The sequence below is a fragment of the Canis lupus genome, chromosome 35 (genome assembly GCF_003254725.2).
Source record: "Canis lupus dingo isolate Sandy chromosome 35, ASM325472v2, whole genome shotgun sequence".
Classification (NCBI taxonomy): Eukaryota; Metazoa; Chordata; class Mammalia; order Carnivora; family Canidae; genus Canis; species Canis lupus.
In genome coordinates, this window is record NC_064277.1 from 24,855,632 (window position 1) to 24,870,541 (window position 14,910).

Sequence of the window (14,910 nt, forward strand, 5' to 3'; positions counted from 1 at the left end):
GCACTGGGAGCCCGATATGGGACCCGATCCCGGGTCTCCAGGATCGCGCCCCGGCCAAAGGCAGGCGCCAAACCGCTGCGCCACCCAGGGATCCCTTATGCCTTATTCCTATCCAAAAGTTCTCAGTGTATTTTGTTATATTCTCTTCTACATCTTTTATGCTTTTGCCTTTTATGTTTCAGCATTAATGTATCTGGAATTTGTTTTTATGTGTGGTGTATTTGTTTCCATTTAGATATGTAATTACACCAGCACAATTTATTGGAAAGTCCTTGCTTTCAATACTCTTCTATATCCTGTTTATTCGATACAAAATGTGCACCCTTTCTATTCCATTGGCCCTTTTGTCTGTCCTTGCACAAATACTACACTGAGTTGATAAGGTTTTAAACGAAGTTTGGCTTTGAGGTAAATTTTGTATATAACATTAGTTTCAGGTGCACTACATAATACTTTGATATTTGTATACAATACAAAGTTATCACCATACTAAGTCTAGTTACCCTGCATCATTATCTGATCCATGCCTTCCACCCACCCTCCAACCTCTCTTCTCTGACAACAACCAGTCTGTTCCCTGTGAGTTTTGTTTTGTTTGTTCCTTTGCTCTGTTTTTTCAGAATCCACGTAAAAGTGAAATCATGCAGTATTTCTCTGTCTGATTCAGCTCACTTTACCTATGTGGCACATGCTGGCCCACCAGCATGAGAGGATGCCAGGAGGTGCTGAGCCAGGGGCTGGCAGGGCCTCAGAGATGTGGGAGGAGAGTGCTGGGGACCCAGCCTCAGGGCACTTGTGTCCTGCCCACCTATGCCTCTGCACCTGTCAGGCAGAGGGAACAGGCAAAAACCAGGCTTATCAGCACCCCCTCTATGAAGAAGTTTCCACTGGTCCCTGCCCCTCCAGCAGACACTTTAAGCTTAGTAAATGAATCTCCTTGACATATAATCAGTCAACTGTGGGAAGAGTGAATCAACCTAGGAGCCTTTCAAAAGGAGTATCTCAGACTCCACAGCCCCCCAGGGACCCAGGACATAGGCCCCTTTAGCTTCCAAAGCCAGGCATTTTGGGGGCGTCGGGACTCTACTGTGGGTCCTGGAATGGGACATAAGTCCCTCGCTCCTCCAAGAAACTCCAGGCCTATAAGATTCCTCCTGCTGTGTGTCTGGTCCCAGAAGTAGAGTTTCTATCTCTCCCACCCATCTGCAATGGCCTTTTCATCCCCTGCTATGGATGGATTTGGTCAGCTATGTGTCACGTCTTTTCCATGGGAATCATTACTTTGGTTTCCAGGTAAGTTGGACTGAAACAAAGGTTCCAACTTTTCTAACAGGTTTGAGTGGAGAGCAACAGACCTTCAATAGGCTTGACACCTATTTATATTTTATATTTATATTTATATTTATATTATATTTATATTTATATTTCCTTTGTAACATGTTTGCTTTGAGGAGGTCTGTCCTTGGCCTGGGCACATCACTTGGAAAGAAAGACCTACTCAAAGTTAATTAAGAAATGAGCTCAATCCCCCCCTTTGAGAGATTGGTAAGGGCTAATCTCTCACATTGCTGAACATGGCTCGTAATTTCTGGTCTACAGAAAGCATAACTGGTCTACAGAGAATCAGTTTTCTCCTTCCCCTGTTACTGAGCTACCCTATTGGGACATCTAGCCTGCCAGCCCACCCTTCAGACTGAATTCATGTTTTATGAAACTAGGTCATTTTTTAATGCAATGTAACTGACAAGGGACACAATCACCCTAAGATCTCTGCTGGTTGTTTATTACCACTCTCCACTTTATTTTTGGGGTTTTTTTTTTATAATAAATTTATTTTTTATTGGTGTTCAATTTACCAACAAACAGAATAACACCCAGTGCTCATCCCATCAAGTGCCCCCCTCAGTGCCCGTCACCCATTCACCCCCACCCCCCGCCCTCCTCCCCTTCCACCACCCCTAGTTCGTTTCCCAGAGTTAGGGGTCTTTATGTTCTGTCTCCCTTTCTGATATTTCCCACACATTTCTTCTCCCTTCCCTTCTATTCCCTTTCACTATTATTTATATTCCCCAAATGAATGCGAACATACAATGTTTGTCCTTCTCTGATTGACTTACTTCACTCAGCATAATACTCTCCAGTTCCATCCACGTCGAAGCAAATGGTGGGTATTTGTCATTTCTAATGGCTGAGTAATATTCCATTGTATACATAAACCACATCTTCTTTATCCATTCATCTTTTGATGGACACCGGGGCTCCTTCCACAGTTTGGCTACTGTGGACATTGCTGCTAGAAACATGGGGGTGCAGGTGTCCCGGTGTTTCATTGCATCTGAATCTTTGGGGTAAATCCCCAACAGTGCAATTGCTGGGTCGTAGGGCAGGTCTATTTTTAACTCTTTGAGGAACCTCCACACAGTTTTCCAGAGTGGCTGCACCAGTTCACAATCCCACCAAGAGTGTAAGAGGGTTCCCTTTTCTCCGCATCCTCTCCAATATTTGTGGTTTCCTGCCTTGTTAATTTTCCCCATTCTCACTGGTGTGAGGTGGTATCTCATTGTGGTTTTGATTTATATTTCCCTGATGGCAAGTGATGCAGAGCATTTTCTCATGTGCATGTTGGCCATGTCTATGTCTTCCTCTGTGAGATTTCTGTTCATGTCTTTTGCCCATTTCATGATTGGATTGTTTGTTTCTTTGGTGTTGAGTTTAATAAGTTCTTTATAGATCTTGGAAACTAGCCCTTTATCTGATACGTCATTTGCAAATATCTTCTCCCATTCTGTAGGTTGTCTTTGAGTTTTGTTGACTGTATCCTTTGCTGTGCAAAAGCTTCTTATCTTAATGAAGTCCCAATAGTTCATTTTTGCTTTTGTTTCTTTTGCCTTCGTGGATGTATCTTGCAAGAAGTTGCTGTGGCCAAGTTCAAAAAGGGTGTTGCCTGTGTTCTCCTCTAGGATTTTGATGGAATCTTGTCTCACATTTAGATCTTTCACCCATTTTGAGTTTATCTTTGTGTATGGTGAAAGAGAGTGGTCTAGTTTCATTCTTCTGCATGTGGATGTCCAATTTTCCCAGCACCGTTTATTGAAGAGACTGTCTTTCTTCCAATGGATAGTCTTTCCTCCTTTATCGAATATTAGTTGACCATAAAGTTCAGGGTCCACTTCTGGGTTCTCAATTCTATTCCATTGATCTATGTGTCTGTTTTTGTGCCAGTACCACACTGTCTTGATGACCACAGCTTTGTAGTACAAAGGGAAGCCATCTGGCCCTGGACTCTTGTGTCTTGGGAGGTTTTTGATGACTACTTCAATTTCCTCCCTGGTTATTGGCCTGTTCAGGTTTTCATTTCTTCCTGTTCCAGTTTTGGTAGTTTGTGGCTTTCCAGGAATGCGTCCATTTCTTCTAGATTGCCTAATTTATTGGCGTATAGCTGTTCATAATATGTTTTTAAAATCGTTTGTATTTCCTTGGTGTTGGTAGTGATCTCTCCTTTCTCATTCATGATTTTATTAATTTGAGTCTTCTCTCTCTTCTTTTTAATAAGGCCGGCTAATGGTTTATGTATCTTATTAATTCTTTCAAAGAACCAACTCCTGGTTTTGTTGATCTGTTCCACAGTTCTTCTGGTCTCGATTTCGTTGAGTTCTGCTCGAATCTTTATTAACTCTCTTCTTCTGCTGTTGGATCTTCTTCTGGTGTAGGATCTATTTGCTGTTTTTTCTCTAGCTCCTTTATGTGTAAGGTTAGCTTTTGTATTTGAGTTCTTTTCAGTTTTTGAATAGATGCTTGTATTGCGATGTATTTCCCCCTTAGGACTGCTTTTGCTGCATCCCAAAGATTTTGAACGGTTGTATCTTCATTCTCATTATTTTCCATGAATCTTTTTAATTCTTCCTTAATTTCCTGATTGACCCTTTCATCTTTTAGCAGGATGGTCCTTAACCTCCACGTGTTTGAGGTCCTTCCAAACTTCTTGTTGTGCTTTAGTTCTAATTTCAAGGCATTATGGTCTGAGAATATGCAGGGGACGATCCCAATCTTTTGGTATTGGTTCAGACCCGATTTGTGACCCAGTATGTGGTCTGTTCTGGAGAAAGTTCCATGTGCACTGGAGAAGAATGTGTATTCAGTTGAGTTTGGATGTAAAGTTCTGTAGATATCTGTGAAATCCATCTGGTCCAGTGTATCTTTTAAAGCTCTCATTTCTTTGGAGATGTTGTGCTTAGAAGACCTATCGAGGGTAGAAAGAGCTAGATTGAAGTCACCAAGTATAAGTGTATTATTATCTAAGTATTTCTTCACTTTGGTTATTAATTGGTTTAAATATTTGGCAGCTCTCACATTCGGGGCATATATATTGAGGATTGTTAAGTCCTCTTGTTGGATAGATCCTTTAAGTATGAGATAGTGTCCCTCCTCATCTCTAACTACAGTCTTCGGGGTAAATTTTAGTTTATCTGATATAAGGATGGCTACCCCTGCTCTCTTTTGAGGGCCATTTGAATGGTAAATGGTTCTCCAACCTTTTATTTTCAGGTTGTAGGTGTCATTCTGTTTCAAATGAGTCTCTTGTAGACAGCAAATAGATGGGTCCTGCTTTTTTATGCAGTCTGAAACCCTGCGCCTTTTGATGGGGTCATTAAGCCCGTTCACGTTCAGAGTTACTATGGAGAGATCTGAGTTTAGTGTCATTATGATATCTATTCAGTTCTTGTTTTTGTGGATTGTTCCACTGGACTTCTTCTTAAAGGGGAATTTTAAGAGTCCCCCTTAAAATTTCTTGCAGAGCTGGATTGGAGGTCACATATTCTTTCAGTTCCTGCCTGTCTTGGAAGCTCTTTATCTCTCCTTCCATTTTGAATGAGAGCCTTGCTGGATAAAGTATTCTTGGTTGCATGTTCTTCTCATTTAGGACCCTGAATATATCCTGCCAGCTCTTTCTGGCATGCCAGGTCTCTGTGGAGAGGTCTGCTGTTATCCTAATATTCCTCCCCATAAAAGTCAGGGCTTTCTTGTCTCTTGCTGCTTTAAGGATCTTCTCTTTGTCCTTGGAATTTGCAAGCTTCACTATTAAATGTCGAGGTGTTGAATGGTTTTTATTGATTTTAGGGGGGATATCTCTATTTCCTGGATCTGAATGCCTGTTTCCCTTCCCAGATTAGGAAAGTTTTCAGCTAGGGTTTGTTCAAATACATATTCTGGCCCTCTGTCACTTTCGGCGCCCTTGGGAACCCCAATTAAAGGTAGGTTTTTCTTCCTCAGGCCGTCGTTTATTTCCCTTAATCTGTCTTCATGGTCTTTTAATTGTCTGTCTCTTTTTTCCTCAGTTTCCTTCTTTGGCATCAACTTGTCTTCTATGTCACTCACTCGTTCTTCCACCTCGTTAACCCTCGTCGTTAGGACTTCTAGTTTGGATTGCATCTCATTCAATTGATTTTTAATTTCTGCCTGATTGGATCTAAATTCTGCAGTCATGAAGTCTCTTGAGTCCTTTATGCTTTTTTCTAGAGCCACCAGTAGCCGTATAATAGTGCTTCTGAACTGGCTTTCTGACATTGAATTGAAATCCAGATTTTGTAATTCTGTGGGAGGGAGGACTGTTTCTGATTCTTTCTTTTGAGGTGAGGTTTTCCTTCTAGTCATTTTGCTCAGTGCAGAGTGGCCAAAAACAAGTTGTATTGGGAAAAGGAGAAAAAGAGAGGAGAGAAAGAAGGAAAGAAAAGAGAAAAAGAAAAAGGAAAAAAGGAAGAAAAAAGAAAAAAGAGAGAAGAAAAAGAGAAAGAAAAAGAAAAAAAGGGAAAAAAGGGTGGGGGAAGCAAACAGAAATCAAAAAGCAAAAACAACAACAACAACAACAACAACAACAACACGGGGGAGTATCTTCTGTTTCTGTATATTTTAAGTCTCTTGACTTCCCCTGGAACTTGTCCGTCTAGCTGGTCTTTCGGGGGAGGGACCTGTTGTGCTGATTTTCAGGTGTTAGCACTTGGGGGAGCTGCTCTGCCCCAGCCTGCTGCAGGGCTCAGTGGGGGTTGTTTACCCCGTGAGGCCTCAGGAGGATCAACGGCAGTGGCGGCGGCAGCTCTGGAGCCCTGGATTCAGCCCCCGCAGTAACTCCGGAGCTCTCCGTCTGCAGGGCCTGGAGGCTCCGGGGTGGGGCCGCTGATCTGCTCAGCTCGGGGCAGGAGCGTCCTCGCTGTCCTGGGCCCTCCCGGCCTCTGCCTTCCCAGGGGGAGGCCGGATCCTGGGCTGTATCCTGGTGCCCAGTGCTCCGGAGCCTGCGCTGTTGGATTCGTGCTCCTGGTGGCGCAGCGCCTCTCCGCGGAGCCGCCGCCGCCCGAGCCCCTCCGGGCTGCTCCCAGAGCCCCGCAGCCCCCTCCGCACGGAGCCTCTTCCTCTGCGGGAGCCGCCTCCGAGCTGCTCCCGGGGCCGCGCAGCCCCCTCCACACAGAGCCTCCACTCGAGCCCTCCCCTGAGCTGCTCCCGCCCCGCAGCGCCCTCCGCGGAGCCGCCCCCGAGCCCCCCGAGCTGCTCCGGGTCCCGCCGTGTGCGCTGCAGCCCTTAGGGAGCTCGGCGCACTCTCCCGGGGCGCAGGTGTCTGTTAGTGTCCCCGGGAGCCCGAGGGCATCCCCGCCCTCCTGGGTCCTGCTTTAACTCCCTGCGAGCGCCTTTCCCCCGGGGAGGTTGGTGCAGCTCCTACTTCTCCCGGACGGGGCTCTCCTGTCCTGGGGACACTCGCCCTGGCCTTAGCCCAGCTCTTCGGGGCCCCTCCCCCTTGGAGGCCTTTTGTTTCTTTATTTCTTTTTTCCCCGTCTTCCTACCTTGATAGAATCGCGAACTCTTCTCACTGTAGCATTCCAGCTGTTCTCTCTTTAAATCTCAGGCCGAATTCGTAGATTTTCAGGATGATTTGAAAGTTATCTAGGTAATTTGGTGGGGACAGGTGATTTGGGGACCCTACTCTTCCGCCATCTTGCCCCTCCCCCCACCACTCTCCACTTTAAAACTCTGTAGGACTTTGCTCCTTCTCCTTCTCCAGTACAAGAGGTTATAAGACCCATATATGGTCAATGGGAGATGAGTGAAATAATGCACAAAACTTCCAGATCACACCCCTAATGGGAAAGAGATGTCTTTTCATTTCTGCTGGGTTGAAAAGGGATAAGATGCCTGGATGCCAGGCAGAAACACGCATCGAGGATAGCGGAGAAACATGACTGAGAGCCTGTGGTCCTGACATCTTGGAGTCCCCATGGCCAGGTAACCCTGGCTTGCTTATGTCCATAGACTTTGGATAACCACTGATCTGGGCCTGTTATAAGAGATACCCATAAGCCTAATGAAAGCAACCTCTTTGAATACAGAGTCAAACCTGGTTGCTAGGGGGTTGATAAAGAAAATCAACCATGTATGACAACTAACCTCAGTATGTTAAAACTCTCAAGTAAAGGGAAAATGGAAGCAGTGATCTTATATTTATATAAACCAGTCTGTTCTCTGTATCTCTGAGTTTTGTTTTATTTGTTCCTTTGCTCTGTTTTTTCAGAATCCACGTAAAATATTCTGAAATCTTCTATTTCAGAATAGACTATTTATGTTGCAAATATCTTCTTCCATTTTGTGACTTAGATTCATTCTTTCTTATGAATGAAACTATTCTATAGTTTCTATAGATACTAACTGGCTTCTATTGTAAATGGAGACAGGAAATTGACATTTAGCAGAGACCAAAGTGAATGGGTGATTCAATAAGTTAGCAGTTATCTCCAAAGCAAGCTATGGAAGAAAATGCCAGAATAACTGTGTGAAAGTCTAGTATCCATAACTGAAATCCAGTGGCAAGTTGCTGGAGAATATTGAGGATGTCAGCTTAAAAATATCCCAGGAGAGTTGTGTTAAGTATAGACATTAGAAATTATTGTGTAGAACCACATCCTATTTGAAAATAGCTGTTTGAAGAAGAAAAAAAAAGATTGCTGTATGGTATCATCTTTGATTTTAATATAATCACTATACATTTTTGTTTTGATTAGTTATATATATGGTTTTTAAAAAGATTTTATTTATTAATTAGAGACACACACACACACAGAGAGAGAGAGAGAGAGAGAGAGAGAGAGAGAGAGAGAAGCATAAACACAGGCAGAGGGAGAAGCAGGATCCATGCAGGGAGCCTGACATGGGACTCAATCCTGAGTCTCCAGGATCACACCCTGGGCTGAAGGCAGACACTAAACTGCTGAGCCACCAGGGCTGCCCATATATATATGTTTTAAAAAGTAAGTGTGAGGGGCACTTGAGTGGCTCAGTGGTTGAGTGTCTGCCTTTGGCTCAGGTCATCATCCCTAGGTCCTGGGATAGAGTCTTGCACTGGGCTCCCCACAGGGAGTCTGCTTCTTCTTCTGCCTATGTCTCTGCCTGTCTCTCTGTGTCTCTCATGAATAAATAAATAAAATCTTTTTTTTAAAAAAAGTAAGTCTGGTTGTATATTCATGGGTGGAACAAAACAGAGTTCAAAGCGCCATTTTGCAAATGAGATAAAGCATGGGTGTTCATCATGGTCTTGTTACTACCACATGCTTCCTCAGTGAAGATTTACTGAGCCTCTACTCTATTTCTACCTCTACTTAGCTTCTGTGAAGTTATAAAACTCTAAGGTATGGAACCTACCCTTAAGGTGATTATTGAACATCAAGGAACCACTGAAGTCCATGTGAATACATGCTACAGACATTCAAAGAAAAAACAGATAAGTGCTGAGAGCCACTGATGGGGAATCATCATTATCATCATCATCATCATCATCATCACCACCACCATCATCATCATCCAAAATTATGTATGTGCAAGACCATAAAATGAAATTTGAGAGGCAGAAATCAGGAAAGTAAGTCAGGAGGGTATTCCAACTATAGTTAGCAAATGGTCAAAGTGTTGGGAAGTAGGGGAGAAAAGCAGGAAATGCCTGGCTGAAGTGCATCTCAAAGAGAGAGTGGTGTTTGCTGTATGGGGAAACAGGCTGAGAAAGCAACAACAACAAAGAAGTCATAAAGTTTCAGCTTTCTCACAATCTTACACTTGTGCTGGAATAATCCAGAAGCACTATTATACAGCTACTGGTGGCTCTAGAAAAAGCCTAAAGGACTCAAGAGTCTTCATGACTGCAGAATTTAGATCGAATCAGGCAGAAATTAAAAATCAATCGAATTTGATTTGATGTTGAATAAGGCCTGAGCAGTAACCGAAGGCTTTTCCACATTCATTGCATTTATAGGATTTTTCACTAGAATGTGTTTTTCTGGTGATTTATAACGTTTTTACTCTGATTGAAGGCTTTTCCACATACGTTTATAGGGCTTCTCTCCAGTGTGAGTTCTCTGATGTTGAATAAGTGCTGACCTATCACTAAAGGCTTTTCTGCAGTCATTGCATTTATAGGGCTTCTCTCCAGTATGAATTCTCTTATGCTGAATAAGAGCTGAACAGAAACCAAAAGCCTTCCCACAATCATTGCATTCATAGGCCTCTCCAGTGTGAGTCCTCTGATGCTGAATATGCCCTGAGCAATCGCTGAAAGCTTTCTCACATTCATTACATTTGTAGGATTTTTCTCCAGTATGAACCCTTACACAAACCATTCCTTACAGTGTTGTGTAAGGAATGAACTCTGGATGAAAGTTTTCTCACATTCATTACATTTGTATAGTTTATTGCCTGTATGACTTTTCTGATGTTGAGTAAGGTGTGTACTTCTGCTAAAGGTTTTTCCACCTACCTTACACTCATAGGGCTTCTCTCTAGTATGAGTTCTCTGATGTTGAATAGGGGCTGAACAATCACTAAAGGCATTCCCACATTCACTGCATTTGTATGATTTCTCTCCAGTATGCATTCTTTGATGTTGGATGAGGTCTGAAGAGAAACTGAAAGCTTTTTCCATAGTCATTACATTCATAAGGCTTCTCCCCAGTATGGGCAATATGATACCAAATAAGAACTGAGAGATCACTGAAAGCTTTTCCAGAGTCATTACATTCATAGAGCTTTTCTCCTGTATGAATTTTTTGATGTTGAGTATGATGGGCACTCTAAGTGAAGGTTTCACCACATTCATTGTATTCATAGGGCTTCTCTGATGTAGAGTTAGGATGGGTGCTCTGGGTAAAGATTTTTCCAAATTCAAGACACTTATAGAGCCTCTCACCAGTGTAAATTCTTTGATGATGAGAAAGGTACCTGCTACACCTGAATGTCTTGCCACATTCAGTGCATTCATAGAGTCTGTCTCCACTATGAATTTTCTGATGTTGAATGAGGATTGAGCAATAACTGAAGGCCTTCCCACATTGGTTGCATTTGTAGGGCTTTTCCCAAGAATGAGTCCTATGATGGTTTGTTACGTGGGAATTCTGGTTAAATCCCCTTCCACAAACATTACATTTATAGGGTCACTCTCCAGTATGAGTTCTTTCATGCTAAACAAGAGCAGTGTGGTCTCTGAAGATTTTCCCACATCTACCACATTTGCAAGGTTTCTTTTCATCACACTTTCCTTGTATAATTAAGTGTGAGTTTTGTTTGAAGATTTTTCCACATTTACCATGTTCATGAAAGCACTCTTCTATGAGATCAGTCTGCTCTAAAACTATTGATTGTATAGTGAAAACTTTTCCAAATTCATTAGATCTATATCTCTTTCTTCAGCAGAAATTTCCATACAGGTGACTTTATATTGTCCCAGATACTTCTTTTGCTTTAGGTGCTAATTCTTACACTATTCTCCAGATTTCCAGATATTTCTCCAAACAAATTTCTTTTTAAGTTCTTCTGTGTTTATGACTTGGGATAGACCTTCTTTGAAAATGTCTTGTTGCTGTAGTGCTGATTTTTTGGCTTTAGGTCCAGACTCGCCATCTAAAAGACATAAAAATACAAATCTACCATGTGTCCAATGCTAGAAGAAAAGAAGCTGCTCTGTGAGGAATGGGGTAATGAAGTTGTAAATACTGAGAACATACAACACTGAGTATATGAATATAATCTAGTAATCTAGGAAAGGGTTAGCTGAAAACGTTAATGGTGTGAAGGATCTGATTTGAAACAAAGTAATCAAAGAGAATGGAATAAATATTGTCAGGCAAGAAAGTGATTTGGGAAAAGGTTAAATTGTAAAGATTAAAAACAGATAAAACCATGAGGATGAGTAGGTATTAAGAAAGGAAAACCATTATCAAAAAGACAGCTTTTATAGAGTCTTCTGTGAGAAAACTACTTAATCAACATTTGAACTATTATCCTAGTGACACCTTGGTGGCTCAGTGGCTGAGCATCTACCTTTGGCTTAGGTCATGATCCCAGGGTCCTGGGATCAAGTCCCACATCGGGCTCCTCACAGGGAGCCTGCTTCTCCTTCTGCCTATGTTTCTGCCTCTCTTTCTGTGTGTCTCATGAATAAAAAGTAAATATTTTAAAAAATATACTAGTATCCTAAAACTTCTTAAATGTTTCTTAAAAAAAAAAAACTTTTCTTTCTGGGGTACCTAGCTGGCTCAGTCAGGGAAGTGTGTGACTCTTGAGCTTGAGGTTGTGAGCTCGAGTCCCATGTTGGTTGTAGAGATTACATAAAAATAAAAAATCTTAAGGGATGCCTGGGCAGTTCAGTGGTTGAGCATCTGCATTTGGCTCAGGGCATGATCCTGGGGTCCTGGGGTCGAGTCCTGCATCAGGCTCCCTACAGGGAGCCTGCTTCTCCCTCTGCCTGTGTCTCTGCCTCTCTCTCTGTCTCTCATGAATAAATAAATAAAATCTTTTAAAATAAATAAATAAAAATCTTTTAAAAGCTAGTTTTTCTTTTAAAATTAGTTTTTTAACTTATACAAAGCAATACTTTTACCTAATCCCTCTTTGTTGAATAACCGCTGTTGACATTATTGCTTTACATTTAATATAAGAAGAGCAGAAACTAGGTCTTAAAAAAAAAAAGAAAAGAAAAAAGTTTAAAAAAGGAGAAATTTATATTTTTTAAATGAAAAATAATTCTCATGGCTTTCCAATGACATGTATTTCTTTTTTTACTCTCAGTCACAGACAGAAAAGACAAGAAGACATAGAGGACAAAAGAGAGATGACCCTTCTTCTTACATATCAGCATATTTAGAAGTAGTCTTTATACTTAAGACTGATCACTAATATGTTCATTGAAAATTAAGTGTTTGTGTGTAAGGACATGATAAATAACGTACAGTCCCATGTAGTAACCTCTAGCCACATGTGGTTGCTGACAACTAGAAATATACCTACATCAAACTCAGCTGTGCTGCAAATATAAAACACATACCAGATTTTGAAGATTCAAAAAAAAACCAGGTAAAATATCTCATTAATAATTTTTTATACTGATTATATATTAAAATGTTTTAGGGCGATGCCTGGCTCAGTGGTTGAGCATCTGCTTTGGCTCAGGATGTGATCTGGAGTCCTGGGATCGAGTTCCACATCAGGGATAGAGCCTGCTTCTCCCTTGGCCTGTGTCTCTGCCTCTTTTTTTTATGTGTCTCTCATCAATAAATAAATAAAATCTTTTAGAAAAGAAAATAAAATGTTTTAGGCATATGGGATTCAATGAAAGATACTCTTAAAATTAATTTTGCCTCTTTTTAATTACTTTTGTTAAGCATGATCCCTAGAAAATTTAAAATTACACATGTGGGTTCCACTCTATTTCTACTGGTCAGTGCTGGCTTACAGAGACTAAGACATTTGTGCAAGGCTGCAGAGTTGGTATGTGGCACAGCCAGGATTAGACCATATCAGAGCCTTCTTCACCACTGCTCTCATGCTGTGCCTGCATTATTCCATCACAGCACTCACCAGTGTCTCTACTAGCCTTTGAGCTTCCAGAGACTAAAGTCTTTAACCTATGAGCCCCCAAATCCTGGCCCAGTATCTGACACAGAATCTGCCTGATGAATGTTTGGTGAGTGGATAAATGCTGGTGGTTTTCTTATGAGAATGCCACTGTGACAGCAGGGTTTAAAAAAAAAAATTCTTAAAGATTTATTTATTTGAGGGAAAGAGAGAGTAGGGGGAGGGGCAGAGGGAGAGAATCTTCAAGCAGACTCCCCCACAGTGCAGAGCCCCATGCAGGGCTCCATCCCAAAATCCATGGGATCACACAATATGAGCAGAAACCAAGATTCAGAGGCTCAACGGGGGATCCCTGGGTGGCGCAGCGGTTTGGCGCCTGCCTTTGGCCCAGGGCGCGATCCTGGAGACCCGGGATCGAATCCCACGTCGGGCTCCCGGTGCATGGAGCCTGCTTCTCCCTCTGCCTGTGTCTCTGCCTCTCTCTCTCTCTCTGTGACTATCATAAATAAATAAAATCTTTAAAAAAAAAAAAAAAACAGAGGCTCAACGGACTGAGCCACCCAGGTGCCCCTAAGGCTTCTCTTTTTGATGTGAAGGGAAACATTAATGCTAAGAAACCTGTGAAGAATAAATAATGCATACTGTAATCCCTAGAGGAACTACTAAAAATAATATTGAAAAGGAACACAGCTAAAAAGCTAATTGGAAAAAATTTTAAATATATATTTAAAAATATTTAAGTAGTCTATGAAACAGAAGGAAAGGAGAATCAGGGGAAAACAAGGAGAGAAACAAAAAGCAAATAATAAAATGGTGAGACAAATCCAAACGTACTAATAATTACATTAAATTCAAATAGTCTAATTTAATAGTCTATTAAATTCAAACCAGGAGCGTTGGCTGCCAAACCAAGAGCAAATCTGGCCCAATGCCTGTTTCTGAACATGAAGTTTTACTGGATCATAGCTGCACCCATTCATTTACATATTATTGCTGCTTTCTCTCTTTACTGGCAGAGTTGAGTGGATGGCCCACAAACTAAATGGCCCATAAAGTCTGAAATACTTGCCATTTGGATCTTAAAGAAAAAGTCTGCCCAATTCTCATCTAAGTCCCCTGATTAAAAGGGAGAGATCAGGAGCACCTGGGTGGCTCAGTGGTTGAGCATCTGCCTTTGGTTCAGGTCATGATCCCAGGGTCCTGGGATCCAATCCCACATCTGGCTCTCTACAGGGAGCCTGCTTCTCCCTCTGCCTGTGTCTCTGCCTCTCTGTGTGTGTCTCTCATGAATAAATGAAGTCTTTAAAAAAAGGGGGGGGAGAGATCATCAGAACTGATAAAACAAACCATATGCTTTTATAAGACAAGACACATGTCATATATGAAGATAGAGGTTAAGATTAAGTGGATAGAGAAGTATTTACTATGCAAGCTGTAAGTGTGAGAAGGTTGGGTGGCTATATGGTCAGATAATAATAGATTTCAAGGTAGAATATTATCAGAGCTCAAGAAGGACATTTCTTAACTTTCAACAGCCATCTCTCTGCAATTGACCAAATGTAATTTAAAAAACAGTAAAGACACAGGAGATCTGAAGAACACCATCAAACATCTTGACCTATTTGATACTTAGTATACTACATCCAATAACTGCTAAACTCACAGTTCTTTAAGTACACTTGGTATACTCGCTAGCATAAACCAGATGTTAGGCCAAAACAGTTTTTAGCAAATTTAACAAGATAGGAACTAGTACCTGAGCAGGAACTTCCACATTTAGCCACAGTGAAATAGTAAGAATCAGATTTATCTTCCTGCCTGAAATGACAAAATGTATATATATATGAATGATGACAAAATCTGAAGCGACAATATATATTTTTGACAGAGGACAAAATATATGAAACAATGGTTTTTAAGATACCAGATATCCAGTAATAAAGGTGACTTTGAGACATGGGAAGCAGATGGGGAGAGCCCTGCAAGTGCCCTTGTGTGGTAGGCAGCCTCCACGATAATCCTCAACGATCCCTG

General features: G+C 41.6%; 1 long non-coding RNA gene across 1 annotated transcript; it reads right to left on the reverse strand.

The window, feature by feature from the left end:
- Nucleotides 1-8,067: 8,067 nt before the first annotated feature.
- On the reverse strand, nucleotides 8,068-14,696 carry LOC125754369 (uncharacterized). The gene is made up of 2 exons (XR_007408353.1): nucleotides 14,633-14,696; nucleotides 8,068-10,923 (listed from the first exon to the last, which is right to left on the reverse strand). It is a non-coding gene; the product is annotated as an uncharacterized LOC125754369 (long non-coding RNA).
- Nucleotides 14,697-14,910: the final 214 nt, after the last annotated feature.